Source organism: Hipposideros armiger, unplaced genomic scaffold (assembly GCF_001890085.2).
Source record: "Hipposideros armiger isolate ML-2016 unplaced genomic scaffold, ASM189008v1 scaffold_230, whole genome shotgun sequence".
Taxonomy (NCBI): Eukaryota; Metazoa; Chordata; class Mammalia; order Chiroptera; family Hipposideridae; genus Hipposideros; species Hipposideros armiger.
Genome location: NW_017731580.1, coordinates 1,258,075 through 1,276,606, shown reverse-complemented (window position 1 = coordinate 1,276,606; position 18,532 = coordinate 1,258,075). Strand labels below are relative to the sequence as shown.

Genomic DNA, 18,532 nt, shown 5'->3' with positions numbered 1-18,532 from the left:
TCATCCTTGGGGCTTCCTTTGAAGAGTGAGATGCTCCAATGTCTCATCCTAGCTGGTGTCTTCCTTTTAGTATCTCAAATGTCTGTGGCCATTCTGTCTTCACTGAGGGAGTCTATGATATTTTTTACTGTTGTTGCATTTCTGTTGCTGCTCTTGTGAAACTTCAGTTGTCTCTAGGGGAAAGAAGAAATGTCTTTAACCCAGATCTACTTCCCATGGCACAAATTTGCATGCCTTAGGAAACTTCACCTTTTCATCTTCCTGAAGTTTGGATGGGAATGTGCAGAAACCCCCCGTCTGTTTTGGAACTTCACCCAATTCCTTGTACTGTGTAGACCATTGTCAAATATAAAGAAGAGAATCTCTGCTTTTAGAAAAACAGACCTCTTATCTTCCCTTTCCACAAATTATCACAGGCTTACATACACCTAGTAATTCATCCCAGGTTCTCACCTTTGTTATTTCTTTCGTTTTGTTTTTGTTTCCAAGGCCACAAAAACACTGTTTGGACACATTGAAACTTTGGTCAATGAAAGTGTCCAAATCTATTCCATATGAATGATGAAACTGGGTGTTTTCTATCTTATATTTAAATTTGGAACCCAAATGAAATGTGGTGCATTTTCCACTTAAATGTGTTTAGCCCATTATCCTATGTACCATACTATTAATAATTATAGTAATTTATTGAGTCTCTACTATATGTCAACTACTGTTAGGGACATAATGTATTAATTGTTATTAATAATGCTTACTAAGGGCTGGCCGAGTGGTGCGTTAGTTAAGAGTTGGCTTGGGACACCAGCTCTGAGCAACAGGGCCGCAGTTCGGATCCCACATGAGGGCCAGTGATGCTGCGCCCTCTACAGCTAAGATGGTGAACAACAGCTCGACCTGGAGCTGGGCTGCCATGTGTCACCAATGATGGTGTAGGCTGGCTGGTAGCTGGCGTGCACTTTCATGAGCTGCCATGAGCCACCGTGTGTGGCCGTCCAATGGCCAGTGAGCGACTGCCTCACCCGGTAAAAGCGCAATGATAATACCAACATGGATCAGTTAAGCAACATCCTCCACAATTAGACTGAAGAACAAGAGGACAGGAGCTTGTCTGTTCCCCTTCCCTGATTCCCCAATGCTATTCCCCTCCCCCAATTCCCCAATAAAATCTTTTAAAAAATGATAATGCTTGCTAAATCACATTGTTACATTAATAACTATTAAGACAACAATAATAATTTTACTTTTAAATGTTGACTTTGTCATTCAGTAGATGTTATTTTGCTCAACTTAGTTTTTTCCCTCATGTTTAAGTAACATCCATTTTATGTATTTCTGTAAGTCCTCTTAATATGTTAAACAGCAACAGGTGACTGAAAGGCTCAATATCCACAAAGGATCTATAATATTATAAATGTTATTCATGGTATGTTTCCAAGTCCTGTTTGTTTGTCCCCACAGGGCCCTAAAATATAGACATTTGAAGCCTGAGAGTTATTTTCAATATACCAATAAGTGAAAACCTTTGGAAAAATTAGGTTCACATTGAATTATTAATCAGCACTCTTTGGGAATGGTAGTTTTAACAACTTTGAACCCAATAATTGACCTTACATAGACTTATTTTTTCAATGAACATATTATAAAAGACTGTGAAATGCTTTGCCGAAATTGAGAATTACTGATAGATATTATGATCCTCCTGCCAATCACCTTAAGAAGACACATCACTAATTAAATTTTGTAGAATGGTCTATTAAATTCACAACAAATTACCACAAACTCGGTGGCTTAAAACAACAGTTTATTCCCTAGCTCTGGAGGCCAGAAATCCAAAATCAAGTTATTAGCAAGTTATTAGCCTTTTGGGGGCTCAGCAGGAGATTCCCATGCTTCTCTCCTGTGCATTCCCAGTCTCTCTCTCTGTCCTCACATGGTGATCTTCCCTGTATCTTCTCTGTGTCTCTTCTCCTCTTCCTGTAAAGACACCAGACATATGGATTAAGGACTTATCCTACTCCAATATGATTACGTCTTAACTTGCAATTAAATTACATCTGCAAAAGCTCTATTGTCAAATAAGATCATTATTTACAAATACCAGAGGTTAGGACTTCAAGGTATTTTGGGGGTGAGGGGGGTAGAAGAACACAATTCAACCCACAACAAATAGGGAGAAAGAACAATCAGTATAGTGACTGGGACATACATGAACCCAGGACTTTCGTCTTTGTAAAATACTCTTCTGACTCCAGATCTCTATCTCCTAGTGAATTATTTATTTTTCATGACTTCATACACTGTTTAATAATCTGCTGTAGAATTTCATGGGAGCTAAAAATCAAACTCACTTGTTTCTGGTTCCCAAATCTATCATTTCCCATTTTTTAATAAGTTACTCTTATCATTAACTTTGGTTTCTCAAATACTTTTTTGTTTCCAAGCTCATTTAATTGCTCTGGGTCTGGACAGTTTAATTTATTCAGATTAGTTTGCTGATCCCTCATTACTTTCACTCCTATTTTGGGCTTTAATTTTATTTTAATGATTGCTCTATATAATCCAGTCTAAAGCTTAATTCAGAGCTGAGTAGTTCTGCCTTTTACTTGTTATCCATTTTCCTGGGCTGTAGTTTGTCACAGAAATTGTTAGTCTATTCCTAGATTCAGCTTCTCTTTATAGTTCTGCTGTCTTCCAGTAAAGCGATGGTGGTTCAAAGTGGGGTACAAATTGTAGAGTGAACAAATTAGTTAACCAATTGATAATTGTTGAATTCCTATTGTGTGTCAGAGGTTGTATGAGATGGGGGCTCCAACAATGTAAGAAACAACATATAAGAATTCTTGCCCTTGAGGAGTTTGCATTTTAGCATGAGGGGCACAGTGGACGAAACAGACAACTGGAATAGTGTATAGTTACTTCTGTGAAAATGGGTGAGGAAGGTGTTACCTGTATATAAGAGAAATCCCCTACCCAGTTTTGAAATAATTTCTAATACCACACTTTTGTAATGAGGCATATTACCTCAAATATTGTTCCCTTATTATTTTAGATCAGGGTTCGGCAAACTTTTGAGATGGAAGAGCCAATCCTGTCCCTCACACAATTTAGAAATTATATGAGAGCCATAAGACAAATGAAATCACCATTATGTGAATAATATCCTTTAAAAATTTTATAAATGAAACTATGATAGTTTTATTTTCATTTTCAATTTTACTTCAGAGACACATGTACGTACCCAAAGAGCCGCATGTGCTCGTGAGCCGCAGTTTGCTGACCCCTGTACTAGATTATTATCTGCTTTTTGAAGGCGCATAGCTCATATCCTTCTATGCCTAGTACTGGAATTGTCACATCGAGCATCTAATGTTTGTTTTTACCTTATAATAATATGAAATATACTAATCAAATAAGAAGAGTACTGTTAGAGTTGAGCAATATTAACTTCTCTCTTTTTTTTTGCAGATTTATATCAATGATATAGTTCTCTAGAGGAAAATCAGAAAGCAAAGATTGTTATCATATCTTATAACAGCTTAAATCAGAGTTTTTCTAAGAGAGATTATTTAAAGATATAAATTAGAGCATTAATTCTAAATTCCCTAGGGTGTGTTTGTTTAATCTAGCAACTTCACATTATTGCAATGTCTTATGTAACACAAGATTTTATAGAGACTAGAAAGAAGAAGATGTTTTCCCAGATACATTGAACAGTAGTATGGGTGGCCATTAGCTACACATTCAGTTCCTTTAGCAGCTTCCTTGTTTTACTTTCAGGCTTTTTAAGAGGTTACTTCTAGGATTACACTGCTTTTCAGTCTGCAATAGCTCAAGTCAGAAACGGTCGGGGGAAATGTGGTATCTATTGTGGTCTGTTTTTCTGTGTGACAGTTGTTCCTATTTTGTGTTTGTTTCTCTTTTAATGAGGACACAACTTTCATCCAGGGAGACGTATGGGTCACTTGTTAGTGTGCTTACATGTACTAAGGCAGTCCACCAGCTGGCAATTGTGACTTGTAGCAGAATTATTTTTGCACAGCGAAAGATTTTCCTTTTGACATATTTTAATATACTTGCACACTGAGAGCAAGAGTGGGTGAACAGAAAACAGACTGTTTTATTAACCCAGCAGTCACCTTTGAGGTTTGTACATGTCCACTTTTTTTCTTGCCTTTGTACATAATCCCAAGAGACTGATACCTGGCTTTGCTCAGAATAACAAAGTCAGGCACAAATCTCCAAACACAATTGTTAGCTGCATGCCAACTGTTTCTTCTCATCTTTTTTTTTTTTTAACTTGAACATTAAGACTTGTATGTTTATAGGTGAACCTTAACCATTAAAGAACAAGTTTGTTTTTATTTAAGATGCTTCCCCTATCATTTATCAGATTTATTTTACAATATGTAATCTCAAGCGATAAAAGAAAATAATTTTTTGCATTTTTTTTGCAGCACTCCTCTTTTTCATAGCCATTAATAGTGAGAAAAAAGAAGAAAAATATGTTACAAGCTTTAACCGGACTCCAATTTCCACTGAAAGAGCAATTAGGAAAAAAGAAGAGAAGACTTCAACTCAGCCAGGAAGCCAGGGACCAGCATACAGAATTCCACATGCAGTTTTCATACAAACCAATGTTTCAGAGACTTTCCCCAGTAAGACCAGAAATTTCTTCAAGTCAATTATCATCCACTCCTAAGGTATATATCTGTATACATATAGAGCCATAATTTCTAAGTAAATATAGTAGGTAATCACCTCTGAAAATTCATACATTTTAATTGTACTAAAAAGTAGAAGAAAGAATAAGAATAAATATCCAGAACCCTCTCCCAGTTCCGAGTAAGTGGCTACAATTCTCAGGAAGTGGCTCATTTAACAGCATGTAAATATTAGAGCAACAAAATACCAGAAATACATAACTTTTTTTTCCCCATCATCATTATCATAATACTTCTACTAGTTGATATTTGGGAGCATTTTTACTTTACAAAAAAGTTTCAGATCATGTCATGTGACTATTGAAATCAGCCAGTGAGGTGTGCCATATATGTAGGAAGATGAAGAATGATAAGTTTTCTAAGAGCACCCAAGACTTCTCCCACAAGTAAGTGGTGTGGTGTGTTGGAGCTATTGGATTGTCGGAAAAGTCATGATGCATTTTTGCAATGAAAAACATAGAAAAAATACGTCATGAGTTTTCCAACAACCCTACAGAATCCTTGGTTTGCTTTGTTGTCGCTATGACTTTGGGCCTTTTGAAGCATTCCTTTGTTGAGTGGCTCAATGTGAGGGATAATAATTATGCCAAAAGTGGGTATGAAGTTTGATTGAAGGTTATTTTTTGTAGAGGGTCTATCTCAGTGTGTATAGCTACCAAATGCATTTTAGATGGAATTTTTGCAACACAGTAGGAGGTTAGAGTACATAGCTTTGAAAGACAACACAGTGAGTAGATGACCCGAATGCTAGTAACTTCTCCTGGAACACTTCTAAAATTCATTATAATTTAAATACTATATTTTAAATACCTACTTTTGGCCAGGCTCTTAAGCTATAAATCACAGGGTACAAATATGAAAATTTGTACAAAGAGAACTTGTTGCAAAGGTGTTATAATGTAGAAAGAGTAAATAAATAAATATGGTGAAAGAGAGATTATGTACCATGGTTTGGTGCATAGTAACTGTACATGGGTTTGGTTTTATCAGGGAGGCTTTATTATTGTGGAGACATTTGAGCTGTGTCTAAAAGTATTGATCCATCCATTCTCAAGGAATAGCTATATTAATCATCTTTGTTTTAGCTTTCATATTAAAATTATTCTTAAAAAAATTAAACTGTTTCATTAACCTCTAGTAAACTTTCAACCACAAATGCTTATTTATTATAGATTAAGCTTTAAAAAATTGTTTCTTAAGGTAACAAATATGTTTTCTTTATAATCATTTCTGACTTTATTATCCCCCCTTTTTTTTTAGTTCTTGTGACTTTCTTTACTAAAATATGTTGAAGCAGGCAAGCTTTTAAAGGAAAAAAATCACATAGATTCTGAGTTCTATAAGGTCTTCATCATCATCATCCTCACATCTTCATTATCAGAGCAAAACATTTTTAGCACTTATTAAGCAAGTGCTAGGGGAGGACCATCATGCCAAGCATTTTACAGACATTGTTCCTAATTTTTCAGTAATCCGGTATGGTAGTTGTCAGCCCCATTTTGCAGACAATGAATAGAGAGCGGCTCAGAGATTTTAAGAAATTAGTCAAAATTACACAATTATCAAGAATGTCGTGGTTCTATGACTATGGTAATGTTGGCAGTTATTATTGCCCTCCTAGTTTGGGTTTACATTTTCTTACTAGCTTTATTAGCGAGGACCCAGATGATTTCCAGTAAGAACTACCCAGGTTGAAGTAACTTAAGCTATAGAATTTGTTGGCTCCTGTCTGTTACCTGGAAGGATGGCCGATATCAGGGGCAGCTGAAGCCAGGACTTAAATATTGTTAAGAACGCGTCTGGCTCTCATATGTACTTTCTTCTGTGTGTAGATTTGTTCTGGGACTAGGCCTTTCTTGCAGCAAACTGTGGGCTTCATTCCCTCCAGGTTCACATCCTCACAACTTTCACTTAGGAAAATGGGGGCTTATGTTACTCAGCTCCCGGGGTGAGAAACTTCAGATAAAGATTCACTGGGATCACTTTTCCAGCTGTTGGTTTGGTCATTAAGATGATGATGAGTTTGTGCTCAATTCCTTAGTTTATATTGGTCAGTTATTCACCCTAATGGCTCTTGTGGGAGGTGGAAGAGAAGTGGGAGATGGTGCTCTCCAGGCATGGCCTCTAAGAAGTCAGGATGAACCAGGCAGTCATCTCAGTTTGGGGCTGTTGACACAGGCTATTGTGCTACCATTCTTACTGCCTTAGTTCATTCTCTACCAGTTAACACCCTACCTTATCAGCTTTGTTAAACAGTATCTTCAGGATGGAGGGGCTTTGTCTAATTTTGTCTTTAAGCTAAAGTCTGTCAAGTTTGTTTTGAACATTTGCTGTAGGTTTCACCCACATATATTTTCTAGATCTTAAACTTTTGCTATTTATCTAATGTAAAAAAATCTGTTTCTGATTGGGAACAATATCAGCCTCTAAGTTGAAAAATAAATGACAATGAGCACATGATGGATAGTTTTCAGACTCTGTGGTAGTGACATGGGGACAGACATGCCTTACACAATGGGTCATTTGGTTAACTATCTTGATTAGCATGTGCCAGCATCTCAGAGCCTGATCAGTACTATATGATGTGATGAAAATTAAATTTCTGGGCTTAAAAAGCTGAGGACCAGATTCTTGTCTGAAGTTATAAAGGACTACCCACTCAAAGTTCTACTGAAGTCATCAATAGTGCATGACTGAGTTTTTGAATGTTGAGGCAGCGATTGCAAAGGGTTGTAAGCTTTAGAGACTCATACTGTGATAAACAGATTTTGAATACTATATCATGAGACTTTTCTTAACACATTGTAATATATTTCCATAAATATTGGTTAATTTATTTTGAATAATAAAATTTAAATGTTTTAGGGTATGTAAAATAGGAGGCTTTGTAATAATATTTCCTTCTAAGCAGAGTTAGGAGACAGCCCTATCTTGGATGTGAATGGAGAGACTCTCTATGGGAAACTCCAGCCTCTTAGAACGTTTAATTTCATTTGTTGATAACGTGTAGAAAGGAGAAAAATTACAGGAAAAATGTATCTCTTTCTTTTCTATAACAATTTCAAACTTTTCTTGAATTCCTCACTGCCCTCCCAATATTCATATCTTACTAGGGGTAGGGGGTGAGGGGGAAGGAGGAGATGGCTAATTGCAGGGAGGATAGTGAGATAAAAATTTAACTTTCCAGTTAAAGCCCTTCAGTTTAAAGTGGTTGCTTTCAGGTTAAATCTTCTCTTTTTAGCAAACCCTGTCTTTCCAAGTATGAGGTGAAGCTTATGTGTCCATAAGTCCTCTGACCTGGATAAATTCCCCTCTGGTGCTCCTTGCCTGGCCTGGCCACCTGGCTTCCTGTTGGGTGTGTGGCTGATGGGGTTCAGGGCCTGCTCTCTCGGCAGAGTAAGCGTCAGCCATCAGTGCCAGTTGCCGTTGGGCCTCAGTCACGATCCCAGGAGGGGCTGTCCTCATGCCACCTCTTGCTCACTGCGGGCCTGAAGGAATATATGTCAAGCCATCGTTTCTGACATGCTGAGGTCATTCAACGCTATCAAAGGTCTAAATGGGAAACAGAGCAAAAACTCCCATTGTTTATGTTTCTTCCTCTCACTCAGGTTTCCGTCCTTTTGCAAACTCTCCACTGCATACGCAGGAATGGTTTTGCCCAGAACAGAATTCGCACCCTCATATCAGCTGTCTTGTCTCCTTTTGTCCTTTTTGTATAACTATGTGTGTGTGTGTGTGTGTGTGTGTGTGTGTGTGTAAACATACTACTTCTCGTTGGTCTGCTAAAAACTTTCTCCATCTTCCATTTCCAGTGTTGGCATTTACCTTTAATCTTCTCTGGGGTCAAAGGGCAGGAGGGCTGCAGAGAAAGGAGTTGGGACACAGAAATGGAAAAATCCACAAGAGGTGTACATTAAGGACAGTAACTGTAATGCAGAAGTAAAACTTGGAGAACAAGACAAAACAGTAAAAAAAAAAAAATCACACTCACAGAATCAGTTGCTAGATTCTCCATGGTTAGATCCCATTTCTAGCTGTCCTTCAGGCATCCTAAATTTCTGAAATAAACTGTAAGATTTGGTCATTTCATCCAGATATAAATCTCATTTACATTTATACTGAACAAGCTTTTGAAGTTATCTACTTGAAAGACCCCATAAAACCTTAGCTTTTTAATTAAATTCAAACTATAAAAGGAAACAGAAATTATGTCAAGTGGCTTGTGTATTTTACCTTACGTATTTTAAAAGTCCGTCTGACTCTCGTGTTAATAAAAAGGATAGAAATCACAGAAGCCATAAGCTGAAAAACATAGTGACCAAGATGCATCACCTGTAAAAAGTTTCTTTTTTTATATCAGAATGAAGGCATTTCTTTCTCACAAAGTTATCTTTTGTTATGAATGTGAGGAATGCATAATTTAGACCAAGCAAATGCAGTTACTACTATCGGATAGTGAGTAATGGATGAACTGAAATGGTAGCTCTGCTGTTATGCTAACTTCATCCAAGTTATGGTCAACTTCATAATCAAGACGCCTAAAGAGACACCTAATCCCCATCAAGTTGTCAGAGTAACACTTAGTATGCGTGTGAGAATCATAACATCTCATACTCTGTGAAATAGTTTTCTGGACCAAGAGCTCACTAATAGAGGAAAACGGCTTCCTGCAGCCAAGGGGCCAAGGCGAGGAGTCACCTGTTCCCTCAGCGCTCAAATACAAGACAGTCTGGCCCAGTGACTCTTATTAAATCAGTGCTTGCTTCTCAGGGTCTGCCTTGGTTTTAGGTAATGAACTGAGAGAATGATATAACCTTTTGGTAATGGGTTGTCGGAAAAGTCATGACGTATTTTTTCTACGTTTTTCATTGCAAAAATGTGTCATGACTTTTCCGACAACCCAATATATTGCAGCATCCAGTTATAATACTAACTTGACAACGATTGGCCTATAATTTTAGCCTAATTTTCTTTTACCTATCTTGAAACATAGAAAACTGGTCACCTTTAACTTTATAATTTCCCTTCATAAATGTGAAGACTGTTGTCCATTTCCAATTTTTCCTTGTCTGTCTCCTGTTTTTAAACCTTTAAATGAATTATTATGACTAGTAGAGGTAACTACTAGTTATTAATTATGAATACATAATTCATAAGTATGCCTCGTGGGGATTGGCCAAAAAGTATTTTATTAGAGTTTTAAAATAATATGTACTCAACATATAACTTTGTTTTGCTATTTTTTAGTGGCAACAGTGCTATATTCACTTTTGATTATTTTTTAAATATGTAAGTCCAGATATATAGAGGCTAATTATTTCTAGTAGCTTCCACTAGATGAATAATGTCTTCTATATGTGGTAACTGACCCTGTGGGTAAAATCTCAAACATGAATAATAGAGAAAAACTGGAAGAGCATACATTTCCACTCCAAGTTACATTTTAAAATATTAATATATAACTATATAAGCTAAGAAATTCAGCCCAAGATTTAAGGAAATGTCTTGTCTTCGTGTTTTGTTAATTGTTTCAGCTCACTAGTTTCAGCAGTCCCCAATCCCTCCTGCTTTCCTTTCAACTTTCTAGAATTTAGGTTGAAGGCACTGTCTTTCTACAACTTTTTTGAGACTTGGACAGTCTGATTGCACATTGTGTAAGCAGCAGTTTTGGCAGAAACACTTTTCACTTTCTTATTAGATAGAAAAGTAACTTCCCATTTTCTGTCTCTTTGTTGGCTCCAAGTTCCAACAGTTTCCTTTGTCTGTCAGAGACCTATGCCTATTCCCCACTCTGCTTTCTCTGGGCTCAAGATGGTCTCTCCTACTTTTTTTTTTTTTTCTTAAACAACAGAAATTTGTATTTTTACAGGAGGTCTCTCTCCTCACGTTGTAGATAACTGTCTTCTCCCTGTGTTTTCACATGGTCTTTCCTATGTGCCTGTCTGTGTCTAAATTGCTTCTTTTTATTTTAAGGTTGCAAGAGGATTTGTTTTCTTCTTTCTTATGTAAGTTTCAGGTGTAGAACATTATAATTCAACATCAGTAAACACTACAAAGTAGTCACCCCCAAAGTCTAGTTAGTATCCATCACTTCACCTGCACTCCCCTGATAACTACTAATGTGTTCTCTATGAGTTTGTTTTTGGTTTTTTTTGCATGTTTGTTTTGTTTTGTTGGGCTTTTTTTTAGATTCCACATATGAGTGAAATCTTGTAGTGTTTGCCTTTCTCTGCCTGATTTATTTCATTGAACATAATACACTTAAGGTCCATTCATGTTGTTGCAAATGGCAAGATTTCATTCTTTTCATGGCTGAGTAGTATTCCACTGTGTGTGTGTGTGTGTGTGTGTGTGTGTGTGTGTGTGTGTGTATATATATATATATATATATATATATATATATATATATATTACATAGTCTTTGTCTAGTCATCTACTGATGGGCACTTAGGTTGCTTCCATATCTTGGATATTGTAAATAGTGCTGCAGTGAACATAGGGGTGCATATATACTTTTTGAATTAGTGTTATTTTTTTGCCTGCTCCACCTTCTCACCCCTCCCTTAAAGTGTTCTACCATGTTCCAGGCACTTGTTATCACTGTTTATTTTCTACACAGCTATTGAAATTGTCAGAAAATACCTAACTTATTATGTTGGAGGTTTCGTTGTTCTTTATTTGTTTACTGGTTCATTGTTTTGCTCAACAATTGAAAATGGAAGCTGCATGGGAGAATGAGCTTGGTCTGGCTTATAGATATAGCACGGGGCACTAGAACAGGGTAGATGCTTACAAAATATTTGTTTAATAAATAATTTTCTTTAAAATCCTGTTTTGGGGGTTATTTACCCTGGCTTTTTACACTATCTTCAGGCAAAGTTTTCCACTATTATGGCTTCAATAAATGTAAATACTGATAGCCTACAAATATTTGTCTTCAGTTTAGAGCCCTCCTCTAATTACGCATCCAAATATCCAATGATTCTACCCAGATGCCTCTTCTAACTCAAGACGGCCCAAACTAGATTAGTCATCTAGTGTCATCCAATTCTTTTACACATAAAACAGAACCAAGACTCTGCTCATTCCTGTGTTTTGAACTTCATAACCAGAACACTTGCTCAAGGCTTGAAACAAACATCATCCTTTCACCCTCTGCCTTCCTTTCATTTCTGCTGTTGCAAACTCCTGCTTAGTGTCTCTCATACTGCTGAGTGTCCCTCATCAATATGCGTAGATCTCACATCTGTCCCCTTTCCTCTATTGCTGCTGCCACCATGCTCGTCAAGTTCATCCTCGTGTCTCGTCTCTGCGGCTATGATATCCCCCTACCGATGCTCTTGCTTCCTGTCTTGTTTCCATGTAGTCCATCCCCACACGTCTCCCCGGGGATCTTTCACTATGTATAATAAATCTGACTGTGGTACCCTTCTCCCAAACAAGCAAACACACCAGCAAAAGCTTTTCAGTGGCTTCCCATTTCTTTAAGATGAAGCCCAAACTCCTTAAGTTGCTTGGTGCTGATGGCACAGCTTTACTCCTCCCCGCTTTCCTGCTTGGAGTACTCAGAAGAGTGAATGATTGCTTCTTAGGCAATTTCCCTTTACATTATGCTGTTCTCAGCTGGACTACTAAACTGAGATTACATTCTTCAGTAAGGACCTTGTATCCTGTTTTTCCATATTGACGATTGAAAATGGATTATTAAACTTTGAAAACAGAGGAATGTGGTAGGATGAATATTTTATGATAAAAATATATTTCTTAAGATCAAAATGAATACAAAGGGATACTAGAAAGCAAAGCTTAGAATGTTCTTTAAGAATCATCTTTGGATCTGTGCCAACAGATGAACAAATGTTCCATTGAATCATAGTTTTCAGATATTATTGAATGACCACATTAATTTTGTCTAGAAAATTTCAAAGCACTTGTTTGTGTCCAATTGTAGCCATAGAAATGTGTCAATAACACCCTCAAGAGTTTTCTAATTCTGAGATATCACTTAATGCCTTTTAATAATTTACAATAAATTCATATTGTCTCCTGCCCCCAACCCCCTTTTACTGCAATCAATGGTAATTTAAAAGTGAGAATTCCTTTGCTGGTTCTCCTGAACAAAAACACTCTTCTTATCAGCCCAATTATTTGAATAGTCAGTCAGGTCTCTTATCGGAGCAAATAGTTTAAATATTTTAAAAACTGTAATCCTTTAATTGTGTAAAGTGTGAAAGCCATATATATGTTAAACTAATTTAAAATTGTTACTTTCTGATTCTACCTTCATCTTTTTTTTTCCATTACAGTTGGAGCATATTGCAATTGCCTTCTTTCTTCACCGTTATTAACTTTTCCCCTTTTATCACAAAAAGGATCTTGCTTTCTTTGATTCTCTTATTGATATTTTAAAAGAACTTTTTTGCCCTCTCTTGCTGTCTCTCTCAGGCAAGTCACATCTCAATTGTCCTTTATCACTCATTGTCAGCCTTTGTGTCCATCCTCTTATCCCAGCCTGTTTTTTTCCTTTCTTTTCCGGGGATTGGGGGGTGGGAGTGGGAAGTGGGGAGAGGTGGCACTACGGTTGGGAGTTTCATATCAGTTTCAGGCCTTAAGCAAAATGCATTAAATTCAAATGGCTGTTGCAGTTTGTATCAAAAAGGCAAGGTTTTTTTGTTTCAATAAAATGGAGCCTTACGTAACACATACTCATCTAAAGAAATTTTAGAATAAAACTTCTAAATAACTAATAACTAGAAAATTCTGATCTTGGGCTTTAGTCATGAAGATAAGGAAAGACATCTGCTTCAGCACCCCCACCTGGCTTTTACAGGCGCATTTCAGATTCAGTATGCTCTCCCTCGTTCTTTTATCTGTGCCCATCTGCTGGTATGGTGTGTTCCCACCCTAACATATTTTGAGACCCTTGCCATAGGGCAAAAGTGCCAAGCAATTATTTGTTGAGATAGATAGCCCACAGAATACTGTAAGTGACATCTGTTCTGTAGGAAATCCCTCCCTTGTGGCAGGAGTGTCATATTGGCAGCTCATAGGAATATCGGAATTGACATACAGGAACAATTGAATGATTCATCTTATCCTGAATTCTCTCTCATAGAGCATCTAATACCAGATGCTTTAGAGGGCTGTGTAGCCCTCTGACTCTTTCTCTTGTTCTCTTTACACCTATGGTAATTGGTATTACTACACTGTGGGGAAAATTACTTCCTGACCCCAGCTGGTAGCCAAATTATGCCCTAAAGCATGCAGATTGGCATATTTTAAAGTTTATTGTAGTTTAGCTGGTGAAAAATGGGATGTTTTTCATATTAATGTGGTTACTAGATTGTCCCACAAATTACTCTGAATAACTTATTATTTGGCAAAATTACAATGACAGACAAACATTTCAATCTTTTAAAAGTGCTCATCCCCATGTTTGGCAATTGATCCTCTTCCTTTAAACTATTTGAAACAGATGATAAGAAAAATAATTCACAAGACGCAATGTTTCAAGACCTGAATCTTGGTACAAAGGTATATTTGGTAAAACTTCTATGAATTGGTTCTGAATAAACTCTGAATTTATTATTATTTTCTCCATTTGATGTTAAGAAGGCAGGCAGAATTTGGAGCCAAAATTATTACTGGCAAATTTAAAAGATAATGTATACGGTAGGTTCTGGATAAATTCACACTTAGTTCAGTTTCCCAAACTGTCTATGTTAATGCTGTTACTGTCTTCAGTGATCCTCAGAACACCATGAGCAACTGCAGAATCAAAAGGTGAGAGGGCAGTGGATGAGGGGAGGGGGGTTGTTACTTTGTGAGAGGTGAAAAGGATAACTATTGCATTGTCTGTACACCTGACACTAATAATAAATAAATAAATAAATAAATAAATAAAGTCATCATCCATTCAACAACAACAACAACAAAAGTTAGAGAGGATTTGAAAATAAGAGTTGAAATGAAAGTACTGAATTACATAATTCAATCAATCCATTTACTTACATTTATGCTTAAGTAAGAGTTAAACATTTAGTAATAAGCTGTATCAGTTATGTGTTGTCACTATACCTACAGCTATGAAAATTAGTGACCTAAAATGACAATTGTTTTACTTCTTTATGATTATCTGGGTCAGCGATATAGGCTGGGTTCATTTTAGTGGTTCTTTTGCTACTCATCCTATACTATCTGGTCAGTCTCCTGGGGATTGATGGTCTAAGAGAACTTCACTCAAAAGCTTAGTTGTTGGTGGTGGCTATCTGTCAGACCGTTTGTCTCCAAGAGGATAACTTGGCTTCTTCATATGTAGCAGGGTTCTAACAGCCAGAAGAAAGGGGGTCAGCCTTAATGGGGACATTGTTTTACACTTCCGCTTGCATGATGTCCCATCGGCCGAGCCAATATGGGTAAGCTCAGAGTCACTGTGGGAGAAGACTACATGATGGAGTGGATACAGAGAGGTATGATTTTTGGGGGTGCTCTAACTGTAAGAATCTACCACCATTGCTCCCCGGGACTCTCAGTTGGCAGAATCTTCTCTTCCTAAATACTTAACACAGTACAAGCCACTACTAGAATATTGTGCTACATTCTGTAAATCTATAAGAGGATTATATACATAACATAAAGATCAGTCAGACTCATTCCTTACTCTCTCTGTCCCTCTTTTTATATATTATAGATACAAGTCCTTTGTCATATATGTGGTTTGCAAATACTTTCTTCAAGTCTATAATTTGTCTTATTATATTTTATTTTTTATTTATTTGTTTTTAAAAGATTTTATTGGGGAGTTGGGGGAGGGGAACAGCACTGGGGAATTGGGGGAAGGGGAACAGACAAGTTGCTGTCATTTTGTTCTTCAGTCTAGTTGTGGAGGACGTTGCTTCACTGGCCCAAGTTGGCACCGTCATTGCGCTCTTCCTGGGCGAGGCAGATCAGTCGCTGGCTTCTGGACGGCTGCTCACTGCGGCTGCTGGCCGCTCACGCTGGCTGCTGGCTACACACGGTAGCCCATGGCAACCCACTGCCACAGGGGCTGCAGCCTATGCCGTCGCCAGCGGGCAGCCCAGCTCCAGGTTGAGCTGTTGTTCAGCATCTTAGCTGTAGAGGGCAGTGTCACTGACCCTCATATATGGGATCTGAACCGGGGCTCTCTGGCATCCCAAGCCAGTTCTTAACCAATGCGCCACTTGGCTGGCCCTGAAGTAAGTTTCTTATAGACAGCATATAGTTTAATCATGTTTTTATCTACCTGCTAATCTCTGTCTTTTAATTGATATATTTAGAACAGTTATAATTAATGCAATTACTGATATGTTACAGGATAAGTCTATTTGTTTTCTATCTGTTCTCTCTGTTTCTCATTCTGTTTCCTTTTCATTTCCTTCCTATGGATTATTTGAATATTTTTTTAGTTTCATTTTATTTATTTACAGTGTCTTTGAATATATATCATTGTATAGTTTTTAGTGGTTGCTCTAGGTATTTTGGTATACATATATCTACTGTCGTGGTCTACATACATAACAGCCTACTGGTATTGACATTTCACTACTTTGCATAAACTGCAGAAAATTTACTTCCATAGGTCCTTTTAGCCTGACCATTTTAAAAATGTGATTTTCTTAATTAGTTTTTCTACATACTTTGAGCACACATCAGCATTATAACTTTTGCTGCAACCATCAAATGTGATTTTTTTAAACTTATGAAGAAAGAACTCGCAAAATCCAACAATAAGAAAACAAATGACCCACTTAAGAACTGGACAAAAATAATCTGAAGAGGTACCTCACTGTAGATGATATACAGGTGTTAATTTCACATATTAAAAATACTCAATATCATATGTCATTAGGGACTTTTGAATTAAAATAATAACAATGAGATACTACTATATACCTATCAGAATGGTAAACATTTAAAACACTGATAACACCAAATACGTGTACTGTCATGGATATAGAGTAGAGCAACAGGAACTCTTACTTATTGCTGGTGAGAATACAAAATAGCACAGCATCTGGAAGACAGTTTGGTGGTATTTTACAAAATTAAACAGTCTCTTTCTTTTAGATTTTCTACATAGGTCATCATGTCATTGTGAACAAATACATTTTTATTTATTCCTTTCTAATCTGAATTTTTTATTTCCTTTTCTTGTCTTATTGAATTAGCTCTTTCAGGAGGATGCTACAAAGCATTGGTGAGAGACGACATCCTTGCTTTGTTCTTGATCTTCCTGAGAAAGCATCAGGTTTCTCACTATTAAGTGTGGTGTTAACTGTAGACTTTTTTTGTAGATGTTCTTTATCAAATTGAGGAAGTTCCCACCTATTTGTAGTTTGCTGAGAGTTTTTATCATAAATGGGTGTTGAATTTTGTTAAATATGATGATGTAATTCTTCTTTAGCTTGTTGAAGTGATGGATTACATTAATTGATTTTCTAATGTTGAACTAGCCTTGTATACCTAGGTTAAATCAATTTGCTAATATTTTGTTGAAGATATTTTTCATCTATGTTTATTGGGGAAATTAATCTGTAGTTTTCTTTTCTTGTAGTGTCTGTCTGGTTTTGGTATTAGGGTAATGCTGACCTCATAAAATGAGTTGAAAAATATTCCCTCTACTTCTGTCTTCTGAAAGAGATTGTAGAGAATTGGTATAATTTCTTCCTTAAATATATGCTAGAATGTACCAGTAAGCTCACCTGAGTCTAGTGCTTTCTGTTTTAGAGATTATTAATTACTGATTCAGTTGCTTTAATAGATATAGGCCTATTCAGATTGTCAATTTCTTCTTGTGTGAGTTTTGGCCAATTGTTTCCTTCAAAGAATTGGTTCATTTAATGTAGATTATCAAATTTATGAACATAGAGTTATTTATAATGTCCCTTTATTATTTTTATAATGTTCATGGAACCTGTAGTGATGTCCTTCTTTCATTTCTCCTTTGGTGATTTGCATTTTCTTAGTCTAACTGGAGGCTAATTGATTTTATTGACATTTTCAAAGGACCAGCTTTTGGTTTTACTGACTTTTCTCTATTGAGTAGAGTGAAAGTGTTTTCAGTTTTATTGATTTCTGCTCTAATTTTTATTATTTCTTTTCTTTTATTTAATTTGTATTTAATTTGCTCTTTTTCTAATTTTCTTAGATTATTGATTTTAAATATGTTCTCTTTTTAGCATACATATTCAATGCTATCAATTTCCCTCAAAGCATTACTTTCACTGCATCTGATGAATTTTAAGAAATTGTATTTTCATTAGTTCAAATATTTTTAAATTTATCTTGAATTTTTCTCTTTGACTCATGTGTTACTTAGAAGAATGTTGGTTAATCTCCAAGTATTTTGGGGTTTTATGCTTTCTTTGTTTTATCAATTTCTAGTTTAAATCTACTGTGGTTTGAGAACATACAGTGTAACCTATTCTTTTAAATTTATTAAGATGTGTTTTATGGCCCAGAATACGGCTTATTTTGGTGAATGTTCCATATGAGCTTGAGAAAAATGTGCATTCTGCTGTGGTTGGATGAAGCAGACTATCAATGTCAATCATATCTAGTTGATTGATGGTATTGCTGAGTTCAACTATGTCCTTAGTGATTTTCTGCCAGCTGGATCTGTCCACTTCTGATAGAGGGGTGTTAAAGTTTCCAACTATAATAGTGGATTGATTTATTTCTCCTTGAAATTCTATCAGTTTTTGCTTCATCTATAGTTAAGGATTCTTAAGTCTTGAAGGATTGATTCTTTTATTATTATGTAATGCCTCTCCTTATCTCTCATAACTTTC

At 36.4% G+C, this 18,532-nt stretch overlaps 1 protein-coding gene across 1 annotated transcript in view; it reads left to right on the top strand.

Annotated features, from left to right (window-relative positions):
* The first annotated feature begins 4,680 nt into the window (after window positions 1–4,680).
* The window catches only part of TFEC (transcription factor EC), a 163,123-nt gene continuing 149,271 nt past the window's right edge, over window positions 4,681–18,532 (top strand). The window contains exon 1 of the mRNA XM_019654755.1: window positions 4,681–4,700. The gene's annotated coding sequence lies outside the window, so the exon portion shown is untranslated. The remainder of the gene's footprint in view (window positions 4,701–18,532) is intronic.